At 47.4% G+C, this 20,122-nt stretch overlaps 1 long non-coding RNA gene across 1 annotated transcript; it reads left to right on the forward strand.

Annotated features, from left to right (window-relative positions):
* The first annotated feature begins 5,051 nt into the window (after positions 1-5,051).
* Positions 5,052-8,630, forward strand: LOC132659374 (uncharacterized). Its single transcript, XR_009599736.1, has 2 exons — positions 5,052-5,772; positions 6,580-8,630. It is a non-coding gene; the product is annotated as an uncharacterized LOC132659374 (long non-coding RNA).
* Positions 8,631-20,122: the final 11,492 nt, after the last annotated feature.

Consider the following 20,122-nt stretch of genomic DNA (forward strand, 5'->3'; position numbering starts at 1 on the left):
TATTCTGACTCCATGTCGTCCACACACACAACTCACCCACATACAGCCCCTGTACCCCCCACCCCACATCTCACATATACTCCCCCCACCACACCTATCTTGCATCAGCCCCCTCACCACAGACCACCTGCTACACACACACACACACACTCAGGGCACATGCACACACACACACACAGCACATTCACGGGACCATTAAAGGCAGCCTGGCCAGGCTTCCCCACCACCCCCCCGAGTCGCCCCCTCCAGTCTTGGACGGCAGTGACAGACGGCCCACAACACCCCCCTGACCCTGGCTGCAGGGCTCTGCTCATTGATCCAGAGATGCTCTTTCCTTTTCCTCAGGCGCTTCTCTGAAGGATGGAAAAATCGATGCCCGCGGATGAGCGGGTGCAAAGCAGGTGCAGACAGCAGCGCCGGGGAGAAGGCCAAGGGCAGGGGAGTCAGGCGCCTGGGGTCCTGCGGCTGTTCCCCATCTCCTAGGACACACTCCGAGGCAGGTGAGGTCCGCCCAGCCCGGCGGCGTGGTTTTGGTTTTTATCATTTTGTTCTGATTACCAAAGCTGTAAGACGTGTGTGTAGAACATCAAAATCACCAAAGCCCTCCCCAGAGGTCACCTCCCTGTTAACGTGCATAGTAAATCCTTCCAGCCGTTTTTCCTCTGCACGTGGAAGGCAGTTTTTATTTCTGCAAAAATAGGACGTGCTCCACCGCTTTTTTTTCATCCGACACTCTGCCGCCCAGCATCCGCCTGTTCCGTTACCTGGTAATCTGATGTTGCTCCAGGAGTCATCCTGTCGCTTGATGGATATGTGCACAGCGCAGGGCTTGAGGTCAGAATCTTGGTCCCTTGGCTGTGTCACATTGGACAGTTGGCCTCCACCCTCTGACCTCGCCACCCCCCTCTGTGTGGTTGGGGCCGCTGATGCCAACCTTACAGCCTTACTGTGAGAATTACAGGAGGTCAGAAGCAGAAAGGACTCATTCCTTGCCAGCACATCAAAAGTATTCCATCTATTGTGGGTATTATTATTTTTGGTCTCTCTGGTTATAGGGCTAAGGCATCATTTACTTAGCCAACCCTCTCTCGTTGACTATTGAGGTTGTTTATTCAAATATCCTTCAAGAAGGCTTTTGTGAATATCCTTGCCGAGAAATCTTTAACAAATCCTCAATTATTAATGTTGAGTAATTTCTAGGAGGAAAGTTAGACATGTTAGAAGAAGGCACACTCTAGGACCAGTCTGTCTGCATACTGCCTCGTGGCCCTCCTGAAAATGTTCTGATGACAGTGTCCTAGGACTGCCATGGCAAATTATCACAAACCTGGGGTTTTAAAATAACAGAAATGTGTTGCCTCGCGTATCTGGAGGCTGGAAGTCCAAAATCAAGCTGTTAGCAGGACCGCCCTCACCCTGAAGGCTCTGGGGGAGCATCTTTCCTTGTCTGCTTCAGCTTCTGCTCGTTGCCCACACTCACCTGCCCTGTCCCCAGCCCCTGCCTCGCGGTCACAGGCCTCCTTTATTTTTTCCCCATGTGCCTCTTACAAGGACCCTGTCCTGTAATCCAGGTTGGTCTCTTCATCTCAGGATCCTTAATTTGATTATATCAGCAAAGACTGTTTTTTCAAATAAGGTAACATTTATGGCTTCTGGGGGTTAGGTCATCATCATATCTTTGGGGGCTACCACTCAACCCACTACACACTCCTACCAAGGAAAGAGAGTCGTGTTAAATTCCTTTGCCCCCTCACTGCACAGGATATTCTAACCTTTTTGAACTGCTTGGCCAATTTGGTAAGGTTAAAAGGATCTCTTGTTTTAAAGTGCTTTTTTTTAAGTGAAGAGAAACGTATTTTCATAAACTCGCTGGTTATCTGTCTTTCTTATTTTGCAATTCTTATTTCACGTGCTTGTTGGTCATTTGTTTTTCTTCTTATTTTTGTTTTAACTGATTCATATCCTTTGCTCAATTCCCTATTCACTATTGTCTTTTTCTGGGTGTGTGAGAGCTCTTTGTAGGTGAAGATATTGAACCTTCATTATATCTTGTAAATATCTCCCTAATTGGTCACTTCCTTTGGGGTTTTTTCATAGTTTTCAACATACATAACTTTTAAACCTTTTTGTAGTCAAAGTTTCAAGAGCATTTTATCATCAACTGAATAATTAAACAGACTTTTCCCACTCAGATTATTTTCATCTAGCACTTTTACAGTTTGACTTTCATATTTTTGTTATCTCTGCAATTTATTTTACTTTAGGTGCATGTTAACATGAATTACCTTCCCTGCTAATTATTGAACAAATTGTCTTAGTACCATTTAATAAATAGCCCATACTTTCCCTATTGATTTTAAATAATATTTTTTAATTCAATTTGGCTTCTGCTTCCAGTGACCTGGCAGACTGAGGTAATGGTGATGCTCCCCTCACTCCTCCTGCTGAGGACCACCAACAAAATTTAGCAACAACTGCAGAAATAATTAATCTAGAAAGAATGGGAAATTCCCAGGTCTTGGAAATTGGGTGGGGAAAACCAGAGCCAGAAACTGTTTCATAGCTGAAGACCCCCAGCAAAAGGGCAGGATCCTCAGTGGAGAGGTCTTAGCTGACAGCTAAAAGTAGAAACCTGTTTTAGACAGCTAAAAACAGGACAAAATGGTCTACCGCAAGGGAGAATAGGCATAGTCTGAAACTGAGATCATAGCACATCTGAAAGAGACTATAAACCAAGTGTGCTTTAAACTGTTAAAAGGAAAAAAAAAGACTCCATAAGAAAATAAAAAACACCTTTTGAAAGAGGCAGATTCGAAGAAAAACAAAGATCTAAGAACGAAGAACATGATCGCTGAAATTAAAACTTCAGTGGGTGAGTTAAATAGCAGATTAGACACAGTTAAAGAAATGTTCATGAACTTAAAGACAGAACTGAGGAAATGTTGAATGCAGTTTATAGAGAGAGAAAAAAAAAACCCCAAAATAGAAGCAAATAGGATAGAGTGAGGAAGTTTGACATATGTACTAAAAAAAGAGAGATTGTGAAGAAAATGGAGGAGAGATCATATTCCACATGATAATGGCGGAGTATTCCATGAGTGATGAAAGCACTCCTCAGATTTGAAAAGTGTATTAATGCCAAGAAGGGTGTATAACATTAATCTACACTTAGATACAGATACTAAATATGTAATGCTAAATACAAAGAAAAGTATTTAAAGCAACCAGATGGAAAAACTGTGCTCTTAGCGCTTTACACATTAGCTTTTTTTTTTTTGGCTATACCGTGCAGCATGTGGAATCTTAGTTCCCCGGGCAGGGATCAAACCCATACCCCCTGCATTGGAAGCATGGAGTCTTAACCTCTGGACCACCAGGGAAGTTCCCTACACTTAGCTCTTTAACTCTTCAAAACAGCACTCTTCGCATTATCATGATCCGCATTTTCAGGGTGGGAAATCAAGACACAGAAAAGTTGCTCATCTTTATTACTTCACATTCCTTCAGTAATTTTTGCTACAGTAATGGCTCCTGAAGAATCATACTTTCCCTTGATAGTAACCTTTTGTGAGGTGACTTTGCTGCTCTCCCTTCAAGAGGACACACTTGCCACAAGGGAGAATCTGAGTCTATTTTCCCAACCTTGACTGTGGTCTGGTCTTGAGACTTGCTTTGACCAATGTAATGCAGCTGAGCTGATGTTGTGTGGCTTTCAAAGCCAGACATTAAGAAGCCTTATAGCTTCTGTTTTTGCTATCTTAGATTGCTTCTGCCATCTTGTCAAGAAACTCAATGTGGACTCCTGGTGGAAGAGAATTGAGATGACCTACCTGGCAACCCTGATAGCTCAGATGGTAAAGAATCTGCCTGTAATGCAGGAGACCCCAGTTTGACTCCTTGGTTGGGTTCTATCCCTGGGTTGGGAAGATCCCCTGGTGGAGGGCATGGCAAGCCACTCCAGTATTCTTGCTTGGAGAACCCCCACGGACAAAGGAGTCTGGCAGGCTACAGGCCAGGGGGTCGCAAAGAGTCGGCCGTGATTGAGCAGCTAAGCACACACACATAGCAGCCATAATAACTGCCAGGCTTTTAAGTGAGGCCGTGCTAAACCCTTTACCCCATTCAGGCCCCGAATGAGAACGGGCACACGAACGACTCTAGCAGGGGTAGCAGAAGAACTTGCCAGCTGAACCCAACTCATACAGCAAAACTGTGAGCAGTAAATACCTGGGCACAGAATTACACAATGATTAATGGCAGGGCTGGGATGTGGACCTAGTCGGCCCAGAACTCCAGGTCATATCTTTGACCACAATCCAACACATGCCACAAAGAAATAACGAAAACTGTCAACAACAATAAAGGCCAAAAGTCAATGCAATAATAAATATACTCCAGATGATGAAAGAAAGTATTTGTCAACTGAAACTGTCTTTCAGCTAAACTGTCTTTCAAGAGTGAAAGCAAAATATAGATATTCCAGGGATTTCCCTGGTGATTCAGTCACTAAGACTCCTCCCTCCCAATGTAAGGGGCTGGGGTTCAATCCCTGATCAGGGAACTAGATCCTATATGCCACAACTGAGAAATAGATGGGGAAACAGTGGAAACATTGTCAGACTTAATTTTTAGGGCTCCAAAATCACTGCAGATGGTGATTGCAGCCATGAAATTAAGACACTTACTCCTTGGAAGGAAAATTATGACCAACCTAGATAGCATATTCAAAAGCAGAGACATTACTTTGCCAACAAAGGTCCGTCTAGTCAAGGCTGTGGTTTTTCCAGTGGTCATGTGTGGATGTGAGAGTTGGACTGTGAAGAAGGCTGAGCGCTGAAGAACTGATGCTTTTGAACTGTGGTGTTGGAGAATACTCTTGAGAGTCCCTTGGACTGCAAGGAGATCCAACCAGTCCATCCTAAAGGAGATCAGTGCTGGGTGTTCTTTGGAAGGAATGATGCTAAAGCTGAAGCTCCAGTATTTTGGCCACCTGATGGGAAGAGCTGACTCATTGGAAAAGACTCTGATGCTGGGAGGGAGTGGGGGCAGGAGGAGAAGGGGATGACAGAGGATGAGATGGCTGGATGGCATCACGGACTCGATGGACGTGAGTTTGAGTGAACTCCGGGAGTTGATGATGGACAGGGAGGCCTCAGTTCAGTTCAGTTCAGTCGTTCAGTCATGTCCGACTCTTTGTGACCCCGTGAATCGCAGCACGCCAGGCCTCCCTGTCCATCACCAACTCCCGGAGTTCACTCAGACTTACATCCATCGAGTCAGTGATGCCATCCAGCCATCTCATCCTCTGTCGTCCCCTTCTCCTCCTGCCCCCAATCCCTCCCAGCATCAGAGTCTTTTCCAATGAGTCAACTCTTCGCATGAGGTGGCCAAAGTACTGGAGCTTCAGCTTTAGCATCATTCTTTCCAAAGAACACCCAGCACTGATCTCCTTTAGGATGGACTGGTTGGATCTCCTTGCAGTCCAAGGGACTCTCAGGAGGACTGGCATGCTGCAATTCATGGGGTCGCAAAGAGTCAGACATGACTGAGCGACTGAACTGAACTGAACTGAAAGATTCCATGTGCTGCAATGAAGATTGAAAATCCTGCATGCTACAACTAAGACCCAATGCAACCAAATAAATTTTTTTTTGAAAAAAAAAAAAAGAAAGAAATTTCAGACAAAGACTTGAGAAATTTTACCACTCACAGAGTTTTGCTTAAAGAATTAATAAGGGATTACCTAAGGAGAGAGCTCAAGCCCTGTACCAGGTATGTGATGAGTGATGAGCAAATATATTAAAATGTGGATAAAGTCTAAAGGAGAGTTGACTGTAACAATCAATAATAATAATGAAAGATGTAGGCTCAAAACAAGATGGAACCAAAATACTAGGCAATCATACATGGGGATTGGAAGGTATGGTTGGAGTTAAATCACTCTAAGACTCTGTACTGTCTAGGAGGAGGGTGGAGAATATTGATTTAGATTATGTTAAGTCAATTATGTATGATAAAAATTTAACGATAACATCTAAACGGCAGAAATGCAATGTATAACTTTTAAGCTGACAGAAGGAAAAGAAAATAAAATGCAATCAGTCCAATAGAAAGCAAAAAAGAAGAGGGAGGGAAGAAAGCGATTGACTTTTTTGTATGTTTATCTTATAACTGACTACTTTTGTAGAACTCTCCTATATATCTAATAGTTTTTCATTTGCTTCCCTTGGGTTTTCAAGAAGGTGATTATCCACAAATAAGGATAATTTTGTCTTCTTTTTAGTGGTTGTCCTTTAGTTTATGTTTCTTGTCTTATTGCATTGTCTAGAACTTTCAGAGCCATGTAAAATTATAGAAGCATTATTAAGCATCCTTGCCTTATTCTGGACATGGCTCAGAATGCTTCCAGTATTTTACCATTAAGTAAGGTATTGGCTTTTGGCTTGAGACAGGTACTCTTTGTCATGTCATTGAATTAGTCAAGATAAGTAGATTATGCCACAGCAACAAAGAATCTCAAAATATGATGGCTTGAGAGAAGTTTATGTCTTGTTCATATCAAGTTGGCTGTGTTTTCAGGTAGTTCTCCAGGACAGCTGTGATTGGCTCAGCCATTGCACCTCCACATCACCAGATGCTCCTGTACTTACTGAAGCAAAGAACATAGAATTGGAGAGTCTTGTACCAGCAATTCATACTGTTCTTGATACTGTTCATGGGGCTCTTGCTGCAAGAATGCTGGAGTGGTTTACCATACCCTCCTCCAGATTTTATTTTTCTTGGGTTCAAAAATCACTGCAGATGGTGACTGCATCCATGAAATTAAAAGATGCTTGCTCTTTGGAAGGAAAGCTATGACAAACCCAGACAGAGTATTAAAAAGCAAAGACATCACTTTGCCAACAAAGGTCCACATAGTCAAAGCTATGGTTTTTCCAGTAGCCATGTACAGAGGTAAGAGTGGGACCATAAAGAAGAACAAGGGTCGAAGAGCTGATGCTTTTGAACTGTAGTGCTGGAGAAGACTCTTGAGGGTCCCTTGGACTGCAAGGAGATCAACTCAGTCAATCCTAAAGGAAATCAACCCTAATATTCTTTAAAAGGACTGATGCTGAAGCTGAAGTACTTTGGCCACCTGATGAGAAGAGCTGACTCATTGGATTAGACCCTGATGCTGGGAAAGATTGAAGGCAAAAGGAGAAGAGGGCAGCGGAGGATGAGATGGTTAGAGAGCATCACCGACTCAATGGTTATGAATTTGAGCAGACTGGAGGAGGAAGTGGCAACCCACTGCAGTATTCTTGCCTGGAGAATCCCATGGACAAAGTAGGTGGGCTGTGGTCAAGGGGTGGCAAAGAGTTGGATGCAACTTAGTGACTGAACAACAACAAGTACCAGCAATTAAGTGCCTCTACCCAGAAGTGACATACATTAGCTCACATAAACTGCCAAACCCAGTGGAAAGTGCAGTGCCAGGCTGGAAGGAGTACTGGAGAGACTGGCAAACATTGCACATGTCACCATACACATATTAAGGAAACATGCTTTTATTGCTAATTTTAGACTTTGGAGCCTGAAAGACCTGAAGAGTCAACTTGAAAAGTCATTCAGCCTTGGCTATGTGATGAGTAGCAGTGGAGGTCAGTATTAAAAAAAAAAAAAAAGTGAAATCAGGACTTCCCTGGTGGTCCAGTGGTTAAGAATCCACCTTGTAAGGCAGGGGATTTGGGTTTGATCCCAGGTCGGAGAACCAAGAATCCATATGCCACAGAGCAACTAAGTCCACACACTGCAACTACTGAAGCCCTTGAGCTCTGGACCTCGAGCCACAACTAAAAAGTCTGTTCTTGGCAACAAGGGATCCCACACGTTGCACTGAAGATCCTGTGTGCTGCAACTAGGACCTGACGAAGTCGGATAAATAAATTTTTTTTAAAAGGTGAACTCATGCATTCACAGGCCCTGATGGGGCCCTGATGCGGCTCCATTGGAGCTGAGCTGAGCTAACATGCTTTCCTTTTTAATTTTATAAGGCATCTTCCCCTTTTCTGAGCTCGTTTAGCAGATTTCTGTTTCTCCCTGCCCCCGAGTCCCAACCAGGATAACGTGCTGGTGTTTTAATTAGGACTTTTATCATATTCCTAAGCAGGGCCGGTCTGTGGTTTTGTGCTGTCTGCCAACTCTTCATTTTTAGGCTGTGCTACATTTTTAGGTTGTGCTCAGCTGCTGAGTCGAGTCCAACTCTTTGTGACCCAGGGACTGTAGCCCACCAGGTTCAAACTTTGTCCGTGGGATTTCCTAGGCAAGAATACTGGAGTGGGTTGCCATTTCCTTCTCCAACATTCTTAAGATAGTTAGGGAAGTTTTCCATCTTTCCTGTATCCTGAGACAGAATGTTTGGAATGTTTGACTATTTGCCAGTGGAAGTAACGGACCTAACACAGCTCGAGGATGTAGCTCTTTACCTACCGTTTCAATTTACTTTATTAGGTTTTTTGGTTTTCTCCTACTTGTTGAATTGATTTTGGTTGTATGTATTTTCTTATTAAAATATCTGCTTTTTCTCATTTTTAAATTTATTATCATAAGGTTTTACTTAGTATAATTTAATTAAAAAATTTTTGTTCCAATTGTGCATTGATTTCTCTCTGCTTATTATCATTAGAGCTGCTAGAAGTTTTCCTAATTTATTAGACTTTCCAAAAAAACAAGTCATCGATTTATCTTTTATTTCTATTTTTCTTCTCTAATTTATTAAATTCTTTTTGCCTTTTTCACCTTCCACTCTTCCTTATTTAAAACAATTCACATCATTGAGCTATGAATTTTCCTCCTTGTCACATTTTTAACCACCTTCCTATATGTTTAGATAGATATCTGGGATTTGTAGTGTTATTCTGTTAAAATAGTTGTCACATAGGTTTTACTTAGAGTTATTTACAAAAGTGGTTTTTAATTTTCAAACAGTTGGCTTTTTCATTTAAACTTTTTGTTAATAATTTCTAGCTTCATTGCACTGTGGTCAAAGATTGAGGCTTTCACTATATCTGCTTTGGGGATTATATTGAATTTTTCTTTATGGCCTAATATATGATCAATTTTCATAAATGTTTGATGGGCTCTGGCAAAGAAATGAGTATCTTTTATTTGTTGGGCACAAAGTTCAATTATTAAATCAACCTTATTAATTATATTATTCCAGTCCTATACAAACATGGGAGGGGGAGAACATTATTTAACTGCGTCAAAGACAGAAGTATGTGAAGTCTCCTCCAAGGGGGTTTATTTTGTTTGGGTGTTTTGTGTCTTTTGCGTTTCTTTTTGCCACACCACATGACATGTTGGGTCTTATTTCGTGGACCAGGGATCAAAGACAAGCCCGCTGCAGTGGAAGCGTGGAGTCTTAACCACTAGACCACCAGGGAGTCCGCAGCAGTATTTTGGTTATCTTTCTATGTATCTAAGTTGTTTTTCCCCTGGTCAGGTCCAATCCTATATAGAACGTAAAAAATTCTGACAATCGGATCTTTATTGTGACTTGTACTCTTTATCGGTTCTAAGGATCTGTCCCATCTCATGCTTTTTGCCTGTGATTCTTGGTCCAACATGAGTATTACTACCTTGCTTTCCTTTGACTTGAACTAGTCTCATATAACTGTGCTCGACCTTTTATTTTCAACTGTTTCTCATCTTATTAGCACTATGTAGTTAAATTTCCATCTTGATCTTTGTTTTATCCAGTCCAAGAGTCTTTGGTATGTTACTAGGAAAAACCAGACATTCACATTCATTGTTGACATCGACCCTGTGGATCTCACCTCCATGGGAAAGCTGGTCTCCGCCTTTTTCTCTTTATTTCCTCAGCTGCTTCCTTTTGTTCTTGAATTTTGTTTTATGGACTTCGAATTTTTGCTTTAATCTTCTGCAGTCTTTGGTTAGCAGCTATTTCATTTCTTTTTTAAAAATTTGCATTGGCGTATAGTTGATTTACAATGTTGTGTTAGTTTCAGGGGTACAGCAGAGTGAATCTGTTATTTGAGGTTGCTTTCCCATATAGGCCATTACAGAGTGGTGTTCCCTGAGCTACACAGTAGGTCCTTACGCATTATCTATTTTATATATAGTGGCGCACATATGTCCCTATTTCATTTCTAATTGCACTCAAAGTTATCTTAATTGAAAAAGTCTTCCGTTTGTAGCTGCCTAATCATTCAAGGAGAAACAGTGCCTCCTGAAACCCTCTTATTAAACATGTCTCTCAGGTGCCCCCCCCCCACTTTTGATCTACTTTTTCCATTCTATGACATGCCATTTAAGAACAATTTTTGACATTTGTATTTAGTCTGGAAATGATATTGACAGTAAATCTTTAGACTCACTGCTTTTTAACTGGCTTTAGTACTAACACCCAGGCTTATTTAAGGCCTAGGGGTTGTCACTCTTAGACTCCCAGCTGATGGGAATATACCTCTCAGTAATGAGTGTTCAGTAGTTCCCCCCAAACCTCATAAACATGGCACCCTCTTCATTTAGTGTGGCACAAGCTAAACCAGCCTGGGTTTCATCTTTTAGAAGTAATGCTTTTTCCTTCCTGGAGGCATATATACAAGTTGTCATTATTTGTATGAATCGCAGTGTTTTTCCAGAACATGTCTCAGCAGAATCCTCGATTTATTTCCCCAGAACACAATGAGTCTTTCCAATCTCCATATTCAGATCTTTTTGTTTCTTCTTAAAACACAGGTGAGTTTTCTTCATTATGTTCCAAGTCATCTCTTACTCTAGCCTTTTCTTCAAGAATTTCAGCTCTGTGTTTGCTGTCTTCTCCTCCTTATCACTTTCTCGTGTTTTGTCATCTCTCAATTTCTGTCACACTTTAGGAAATGTCTCAAGGTGGACCTCTCTCCATCACTGGTTACATTTGCCTGCATTGCAATGTCTGCTTTTTACGGTCTCCAGCGTGGACTTCTGGAGAAGGTACTGGCACCCCACTCCCGTACTCTTGCCTGGAAAATCCCATGGACGGAGGAGCCTGGTAGGCTGCAGTCCATGGGGTCGCTAGGAGTCGGACACGACTGAGCAACTTCACTTTCATGCATTGGAGAAGGAAATGGCAACCCACTCCAGTATTCCTGCCTGGAGAATCCCAGGGACAAGGGAGCCTGGTGGGCTGCCGTCTGCGGGGTCACACATAGTCGGACACGGCTGAAGCGACGCAGCAGCAGCAGCAGCAGCAGCAGTGTGGACTTCATCGCTTTGTTGTTGTTGTTCAGTCGCTAAGTCCTGACTCTTTGCGACCCATGGACTGCAGCACGCCAGTATCCTCTGTCCTCCACTGTCTCCCAGAGTTTGCTCAAATTTATGTCCATTGAGTTGGTGATGCTGTCGAACCATCTCATGCTCTGCCGCCCCCTTCTCTTCTTGCCTTCAATCTTTCCCAGCATTAGGGTCTTTTCCCCTGAGTCGACTCTGCCTCATGGAGAATATTCTAAGGCCTTCAACTTTGCTACCATGTTTTTTCTTTTCTTGCAATCCTTCTTAACTCCATCTGTCTTAGTTTCCTAGGGCCGCTATGCCAAACTACCACAGCTGGGTGACTTACAACAGAAATGTGTTCTCTCAGAGCATTGGAGGCCGGAAGTCTGAAGTCCAGGTGATGGCGGGGCTGGTTCCTTCTGGAAGCTCCGAGAGTGCATCTGTTCCTTGCCCCTCTCTTGGCTTATGGCATTCCTTAGCTTGGAGCTGCATCACTCCAATCTCTGCCTTCACTTTCACCCAGCCTCCTCCTGTTTCTTTCCTGTCTGTGTCGTCTCTCTCTTTTTAAATAATTGTTATTATTTTTTCACTGTACCGTGCAGCATAAAGGGTCTCTTCTTTCCCCAACCAGGGATCTAACGGGCACCCTTGCAGGAGAAGCACACGGTCTTAACCCCTGGACTGCCAGGAAAGTCCCCAGGCTTGCTTTTCACATCTTTCAGGGCTGCCCTGTGCTTTCTGCCTCCTGATTTGCAGAGCAGGTCTTTCCAGTAAAATGGCCACATGGTTTCCTGACGTCTTCTTCTGGTTCCTTTAGGAAACTGCTGTCAATCGCCTGATCTCCAGTGTTTCAGAATGCCAGTTCCCTTCCATGCTCAGAAGTGTTTTTTCACAGTCTGTTGTGGTTGATGCTTTTGCCTCTGCACTGTCCCTCAAACACAGAAACACTCATCCACACTCCACGATTAGGAGGAGACAGGATGTGTAGATTGCCTCTGGCCTCGTCCTCTTATTACTTGTTTGATGGTTCCATCCCATTCTCAGTGTTTGGTCCAGGCAACAGCATCAAGTAGGCTTTGCTCAATCCATGTCCCAGTTTCCAGCAGGCTCTGCCAAATGCAGCTCTGCTGAAAGAAGGCAGCCTTCACTCCAGCTTAGTTAAATGATTCTTGGATTTTCTGAACAGATGAAATAAGCAGAAGTCCCAGCATGCACTGCTACTAGGGAGTTCTCTATTTTTCTCCCTCCACCCAGCTCCCTACAATGATCATGTTTGCTTCCCAGAATACCTTACACCACGAAAGCCCCCTGCCCTACCCACTTTTTCTGAATGACCAGGGACATCAGTAGCATGTGGGAGAAGGACAACTGTCCAGTTTTCAGACTGGCGCAGATTCAGCTGAGTGGGAGCAACTGATGGAGAAGGTTCTGAGCATCTTCCTACCTTTGTCCCCAGTCTCTGTGTCCTCAGCTTTCTCTCCAACACTGCCCCTTGCTATTATCCTCAGTATGGCTCCTCCCAGATTCTGGCATGAGGTTGGCAGCTATTTCCCACAATGAGGGCGGTTTCATCTTTCTCTCTACCCTCATGGGTATTTAGTGAAAAAATAAGAATGACTATCAGAGTTTCTAGCTCTATATTTTTTTAAGTAGAATTCCACCGGTTTTTAGTGCCTTTTTTTTTTTTTAAAGCCTAAACTCATTCATTCATGTTTATTTATTCAAAAAAGAACAAAACACCATAGTGCATTCATGCCTTGGCTTCATAGTGGATGTCAGGGTAAATCAGTTAATAATCCAGGAGAGTTCTGCAGTGATGGAGGAACAGGGAAAAGGCCCAGACCCCCGCCCCTTTGTCCCTCTGCTGTGCAAAGCTGGCTTCTCCAGAAACCTCTCCATCTTGAAGGCCTTGTTCTTATGCTCCCAAATTAGCAGTCTGTGAGATCAGACACATTTACTGAGAACCTACTTTTGCTCCAGGTAGTCTAGAGGAGAGGATGATAGAATCATTAGAAGCCCTGCCCTCGTGGTTCCCATCTCCCTACTTTAGAGCGTGGTGCCTGTTTGTCTTCATGGTTTGTGATGATTATTTGATTAATCACCTGGCTAGATTCCTGTCAGACTGGTAGCTCTGTGAGGGCAGGGACAGGGTCTGTATCTTTGTTTGTTAGCAGAGCTAGGACTGGGTAGGGCTGCCTAAAGGAGAGGCCATCTGATCTGGGCTCTGAAGGGTCAATAGGAGTTTGGTGTAGATAAGGCAGTCAATCCCTCTAAGCAAGAAAGAGGGCTGAAATCTCTATCTTTGGGGTGTCCTCAGCCCAAACTCTCTTGGTTTTGTTCTCACTGTGGTTTCCGCTGCTCCATGGAGACAGCTCCTCTCTGGATCTCTTTAGAGGCTGAACAGCCCCAAGTCTGGGCAGTGCTCAGAGAAGGATGAAGCCTGCAGGAAAGGCACGCCCAGGTCATCCAGGCCTAAAAGCTCAGGGGTGGGGGTGCAAATAGACAGAGGTGGGCGTCTGCCTCCTCTGGGCTCCTTTTCTTTAGCTTTTTTAAAAGCAGCTATTAGCAATGCCTGTGCCACCATGGCAGCCTCAGGTTGTCCTCACTTTTCAACAGGCACGTCCATGGCTGGGTCTCCTGGACGGGACCCAAAAGCCGTTTGCTTCGGAGGCAAGATTTGAATCAGGCCCAGCTGGGTCTTCCCATCCTTGATTTGCCCGATCCTATTAATAATTAACGGTACAGTAATGAGAACTGCTTTTAATAGAATCTGCTGCCATCAGTGCATTCTGCTCACTCTTCACCAAGGGTTTCCCCCAAAAGGATTCACAGTCACATGACTGTTCTTCCTGCCACAGCACAGGAAAGCCCCCTGCCATTGTCCTCCTCTCTTCTGGGCCTGAGCCCCGTCCCCGCTGACCCGGAAGCCCCTCTTGCTTCTCTTACCATTTCCGGTCCCCTCCCTGAAGCCCCGCCCACCATCACTTCAAGGTGCCCACAGTGGACAGAGGCCACGCTATCCACCCAGCCAAGCTTCATCTGTCACCGGGGCAAACTGGTCCCACTGGGCAGGGACAGGGACATCAGGAAGCCGCTGTGTGCCCAGCTTGGGACATTCATGAGTCCCACCTCACACAAACAGGCGCTGACACTGGACCAAAAACTTACAGCAAAGGCCAATAGGATGGGTGTGGAAGAAAGGAAACCTGGCCAGGCTGGGTTAAGCCCTGGCTTGGCCACTGTTTATGGTACCCTGCAGAGTATTGTCTGTCCCCAGCCTCAGTTTATTCACCTGCAGAATGGGGATGAAGATGGACCCTACCCCACTCCAGAATGTTCTGGGGAAGAAGGGGAGTGAAGCAGAATTAAGGAAGTCTCCTTAATACCTGCTCCTGGAAAATACCCACAGTGTGCCCAAGGTTTAGCTATCACAAGGCTGTTCACTGTGGCCTTATGATATCACAACTTGGAAACCACCTCCATGTTCAATAATAGGGGGTTGGCTCAGATAAGTGTAAGTGTATCCACAACTCGGGGCACTCAGCTGCCATTGGAAACCTTTGGGCCTCCTGGGATCCTGGGGAAATGCAGGTTCTGGGGCCCCTGGGGTGAGATCCTGTACTTCTTTTCTTTGCTTTTTTTTTTGGAGGGGGGGCATGCTGCATGGCTTGCAAGATCTGTTCTCACACCAGGGATTGAACATGGGCCACAGGAGTGAAAGCCCAGAATCCTAACCACTAGGCCACCAGGGAACTTCCCTGAGACCCTGAACTTCTAACAGATGCTGCTGGGGTTGGGGTGGGGTGAGGAAATCTCTGGGTACCAGCAGGCAGAGGCCTTGGGCAGAGAAGTTTGAGTTCTGCTGATAAGAGGAAGAACCAGGTTGCCAACCAGAATGCTGTGAGCCCCTTTCTGGGCTCCAAGCAGATCCGGTGCTGCAGATCCAGTGCTGCACACCTAGTACAAAGAGTCTGGAGGCTGGAAGTTCAGGCACTCAAAGTTCTATGGATGGGTGATGAATTATAGATCATTTAAAATTTTCTCTTTGGTTTATCTTAATTTCAAAATTATCCACAGTTTACATGTATTCCTTTTGTAAATGGGGGAAAATGTTATTTTCTTTAAAAAGAGAACAAATGTTCTCTTCCTTTCTCTACAACACAATCAGGGTAATATTCAGCCTGGAAAGACGGGGACTCTGAGGAGACGAGGATCAGCGTGGATTCTGGCCTCTTTCCAGAGCCTGCGTGCAGGGCTATGGGCTGGCCCGAGCTGGCCACGAGGCTCCAGTGCTTAGCGCATCCCCCACACTAGGCCAGCTCTTTGCACCCAGGGCCCCTGTTGCCCACACCCCCAGGAAATGGACCACCAAGAGGCACTGGTATCAGTGCCACTTTGCAGCTGAGGGATCCAGAAGCTCTGGGAAGTAGAAGACCCACCTAGGGTCACCCAGCTCCTGTTGAGGGTGGGGAGGGGCCTGCCAGAAGGTCATCTTTTGGCTACTACTCAGGACAGCCTCGGGGCTTCACAGGTGGCACAGTGTTAAAGAATAGTCTACCTGTCAATCCAGGAGACACAAGAGAGGTGGGTTCAGTCCCTGGTTCAGGAAGATCCCCTGGAGTAGGACGTAGCAACCCACTCCAGTATTCTTGCCTGGAAAACTCCATGGACAGAGGAACCTGGAGGTTCCTACAGTCCATGGGGTCTCAAGGAGTTGGACATGACTGAGCGTGCACACACACACACACACTCACACACACACACACACTCACACACACACAGGGCAGCCTCACCAGAAAAGCAGGAGATGAAGAGCTTTGAAAATTAGCTGGAGTTTTTATATCCTGGGGGAAGCCATTGAGTGTTCTAAGTGAAGATGAAATGATTCAAGTTGTGGGCAGCTTGGAGCAGAGAGCTGTAGTGACAGGCGCCCCAGACGCAGGCCAGGAGGAGGTGATTAGAACCGGCCCGGCTGGATAATACAGAACAAGGACAACGATATTAGTTAACATATACTGAACTCCTGTGACGTCCAAGGATACGATTAACGCTCTTCACTTAATCCTTGGAGCTACCCTGGGATGGTCGTGCAGTGGTTCTCTCCATCTCTGCGGACAAAGAACTGAGGCTTAGCACCATGAGGAGGCACGGGTCACGCGACTTCAATGTGGATGCCCTTAGCACAATGCTACCCCACCCAGAGAAGAGGGAAAGGAAGGAAAGGGAAAGTAAGATGGCTCCCGGGGGAGGAGTGGGGTGTGTGGATGGAGCCGGAGTGGAACGGGGTGGGATCGAGCTATCCTTCCACCAGCACAGGTGACCCCACCTCCCAAGCTGGAGCCAAGCTGGAGGTTTAGAGATAAACAAGACGCACAGCCCCTTCCCCGATAGTCTAGTGTGGGTGACAGACAAGTAGACGGACCACCTCCCTGGAGAAGAGGAAGTCTGGGCTGAGTCCTAAGGAATGAACAGTTGGTCCGATGACCCAGGAGAAAATTCCAGTCCTCCGAACAGCGTGTACAAGGGCACAGAGGCTGGAAGAGAGCTGGTCTGTCTGGAGCAGAGGTGGGGGCGGGGAGCTGGAAGGCTGCAGGGGTGAGCAGGAACCAGGTCCCTAGAGTCTTCAAAGCCAGGGAGACAAGCCAATTTCAGCCCATCAGAGTTGCTGGGTCATCGTGAGCTGGCGTGACACTTCACCAGACCCACAGGGGCCTTTGTGGAGAGTGTGGGTCCCTGGGGCCATCCTGGAGGGGTTCCTGGAAGAGGCTGGTGCGGCATTCCAGGCGGGAGATGGAGGAGGAGTAGGAGGGGAACGGCAGCTGGGAGTGTGGGCAGATGTCAGTTCCCCGGGGAGGCAAAGTGGCTGCAGACTGCGGGAGGCGAGAGGAGTGGGGGAAGCAGGATCGCGGGGTAAGACCCGTGGATGGTAGTTCCTGGGGACGGGATAAAGTCTGGGGGCTCACTGGCACTCGGCAGCATGGAGGGGCTGGTGCAGAGGACCACTCCCTGGATGTCCCACCCCCTAACTGTGGTCTTCTGATCAGGCTGCTGGCAAATTCTGGCCTCTGTTCCCATGACTCCAGGCCCCTGACTCCACTGGAGGGCTCTGGCTGGAATCTCTGATGGGGTGAAAGTGAAGTCGCTCCGTTATGTCCGACTCTTTGTAATCTGTGGACTGTAGCCCACCAAGCTCCTCCGTCCACGGGATTCTCCAGACAAGAATACTGGAGTGGGTTGCCATTTCCTTCTCCAGGGTAGAAGGTGCCAACCCAAAGGATGCTGGAGCTGCCCTGAGCTGAGGTGAGGGCATCACATCCTCCCTCCGGCCTCTCGGCAGGAACATCCGTAGTAGTCTACAGAGCGGGGAAACAGATCTGGTGTTGTGCGCCCAAGGACCCACATGGAGGGTGATGGGATCCACTAGAGAGGCTCTGAGACTGTGCCCCAAGCCCTTCGCTGGTCCAGGCCAGAGGAGGGGGGAGTGCGTTGTGACCCCTGCTCTCTGGGAGCCAGCCCTCCCATTCCAGCCTCTGCCCAGGAACACCAGGTACAGGGGCGTGGCACCCTGGAGCCTTGGGGAGCTGGCCTTGGACCAGGAACGAGGGAGGGAGGGGGAAGCAGCCTGTGGAGGGGGAAGGGGAGGCAGCTTGAGCCGCGCCTTCCTTAGCAGCATTCTGGAAAGCAGACGGCCCGCTCTGCGCAGTGTCACACCCAGGACATGCAGCCACAAACTGCGGCACTGCCCACCGGCCCCGCTCAGCCAGCGGCCAGGACCACAAACCTTGAGGCCTCTGTGCTGGGAGGGCTTGGGTCTCCATCTCTTCCCTCCATGGCTGTGACCCAGTTAATTCTCACTGAACCCTATAGGGTAGGTACTATTGCTGTTTTTCAGTCGCCAAGTCGTGGCTGACTCTAAGACCCATGGACTGCAGCACGCCAGGCTTCCCTGTCCTCCACTATCTCCCAGAGTTTGCTCAAGCCTACGATGAGTGAAGTTAAAGTTGCTCAGTCGTGTCTGACTCTGCGACCCCATGGACCATACAGTCCATGGAATTCTCCAGGCCAGAATACAGGAGTGGGTAGCCTTTCCCTTCTCCAGGGGATCTTCCCAACCCAGGGATTGAACCCAGGTCTCCCGCATTGTGGGCGGATTCTTTACCAGCTGAGCCACACGGGAAGCCCAAGAATACTGGACTATCCCTTCTCCAGGGGATCTTCCCGACCCAGGAATCAAACCAGGGTCTCCTGCATCGCAGGTGGATTCTTTACCAACTGAGCTATCAGGGAAGCCTACGGTAGGTGCTGTATAAATGGAGGCCATTACTGGGGCTTCCGTGGTGGTCCAGTAGCTGAGAATCCACCTGGCAGTGCAGGGGACCTGGGTTCCATCCCTGGTCTGGGAAGATTCCACATGCCTCGGGACAGCTAAGCCCGGGGGCCATGACTCCTGAGTCCGCGGTGTAGAGCCCACGCTCCTCTGCAAGAGAAGCCACCGAAGTGAGAAGCCCACGCTTCCTGCAATTAGAGAAAGCCGTCGCCATAGCAAGAAGACCCAGCGCCACCAAAAATATATACGTGCAATTATTTTTTAACATGGTGGCCACTGCTAGCCCCTGCTGGCACGTGGCCCAGCCCTGGGAGAGGGGCTATGCACTCTGGCTCCCTAAGACCAGGCACTGTCTCTCCAGACCACCTGGGAGGACCCTCAGAGGTTAGGGGCACAGCTCCCTTCATTTTATTGAGGCCCAGAGAGACGGCGGGCCTGACCTGAAGTCACACAGCTGGCTCTAGAACTGGACCCCAGGCCTCAGCTCCCCATCCTGTGCCTTGTCTGACACAGGGGTTCCCGAGTCTCAGCCCTCTCGTGTCCTCCATGTCCCTGGAGCCCCCTGAGGTGCACGTTACCCCACAGTCTGATCTGTGGCTCCACAGTGAGACCAGCTAGCTGTAGAGGTCACAGCCTGACCAAAGGTCCTCCTTGGTCCCCGTTCTCTATACAGAAGAGATCGGCCAGGGAATGTGAACTGGGAGCCCATTACCCACCAGGTGGGGATGTGAGCTGCCCTGCCAGCCACAGTCGGCCACGCGGAAACCCCCAAACCTGCATTCGAGAAAAGATGGTGGGATGCTGTCGACTGCCCCGCCTGCAAGTGCAGAGGCATGTGAGAGCCTGGGCCCTAGACACGTGGCTCGAATCCCAGCCGATCCTCTCACTGGCTGGGGATCTTGGGTGTGCTGCTCTTCCAGTCTCACCGTCCCCAGCTCTCAGCTGGGGGAGTGAGACCCCTTCCACCAGGGATGAGCTCCAGCGCGGAGAGCCAGGGGCCACGTGGGCCAATCTCCTCCTTCAAGATCTGACAGCTCCGCCCACCACCTCTCCAGCCTTTCTTCCTCTCAGTTCCTAGTGGGTCCATGTTCTAAACCCACTAGGGGTATTCCAGGGGCTCAAGGAGTATAGAGTCTAGAATCTTCGAGAAGGGCCATATCGTTCCAGAGAAATCCTTCCTGCAGAGGAAAAATGGCTGGCTTGGGGGCTCACAGACCACAGACACCACTGCCAGTCCACGCAGCAGTCGCGGGCTTCTCTCTCCCTGGGTCTGTGAGGATGAGTTTGTGTGTTTGTTTCATAGAGAGGTGTCTGTGTGTGTGTGTACATGTAGCGTCTGCCTTTTGTGGGGACCTGGGGACGGGGAGGGGGTGGCCCTCCAGCCTGGGAGAGCTCCACAAGCCAGGCCCATCCTGCCTCTGGAGCAACCACAGGACCCCTATGTGGGAGCATTGCTGCAGATTTGGGAGCATTGCTGCTGCAGCCAGATTAGAGCTGAGAGCTTCAAACAGAGCCCGCCTGGCAACAGGCCTGGAGCCC

The sequence above is a fragment of the Ovis aries genome, chromosome 3 (genome assembly GCF_016772045.2).
Source record: "Ovis aries strain OAR_USU_Benz2616 breed Rambouillet chromosome 3, ARS-UI_Ramb_v3.0, whole genome shotgun sequence".
In the NCBI taxonomy this organism is placed as follows: Eukaryota; Metazoa; Chordata; class Mammalia; order Artiodactyla; family Bovidae; genus Ovis; species Ovis aries.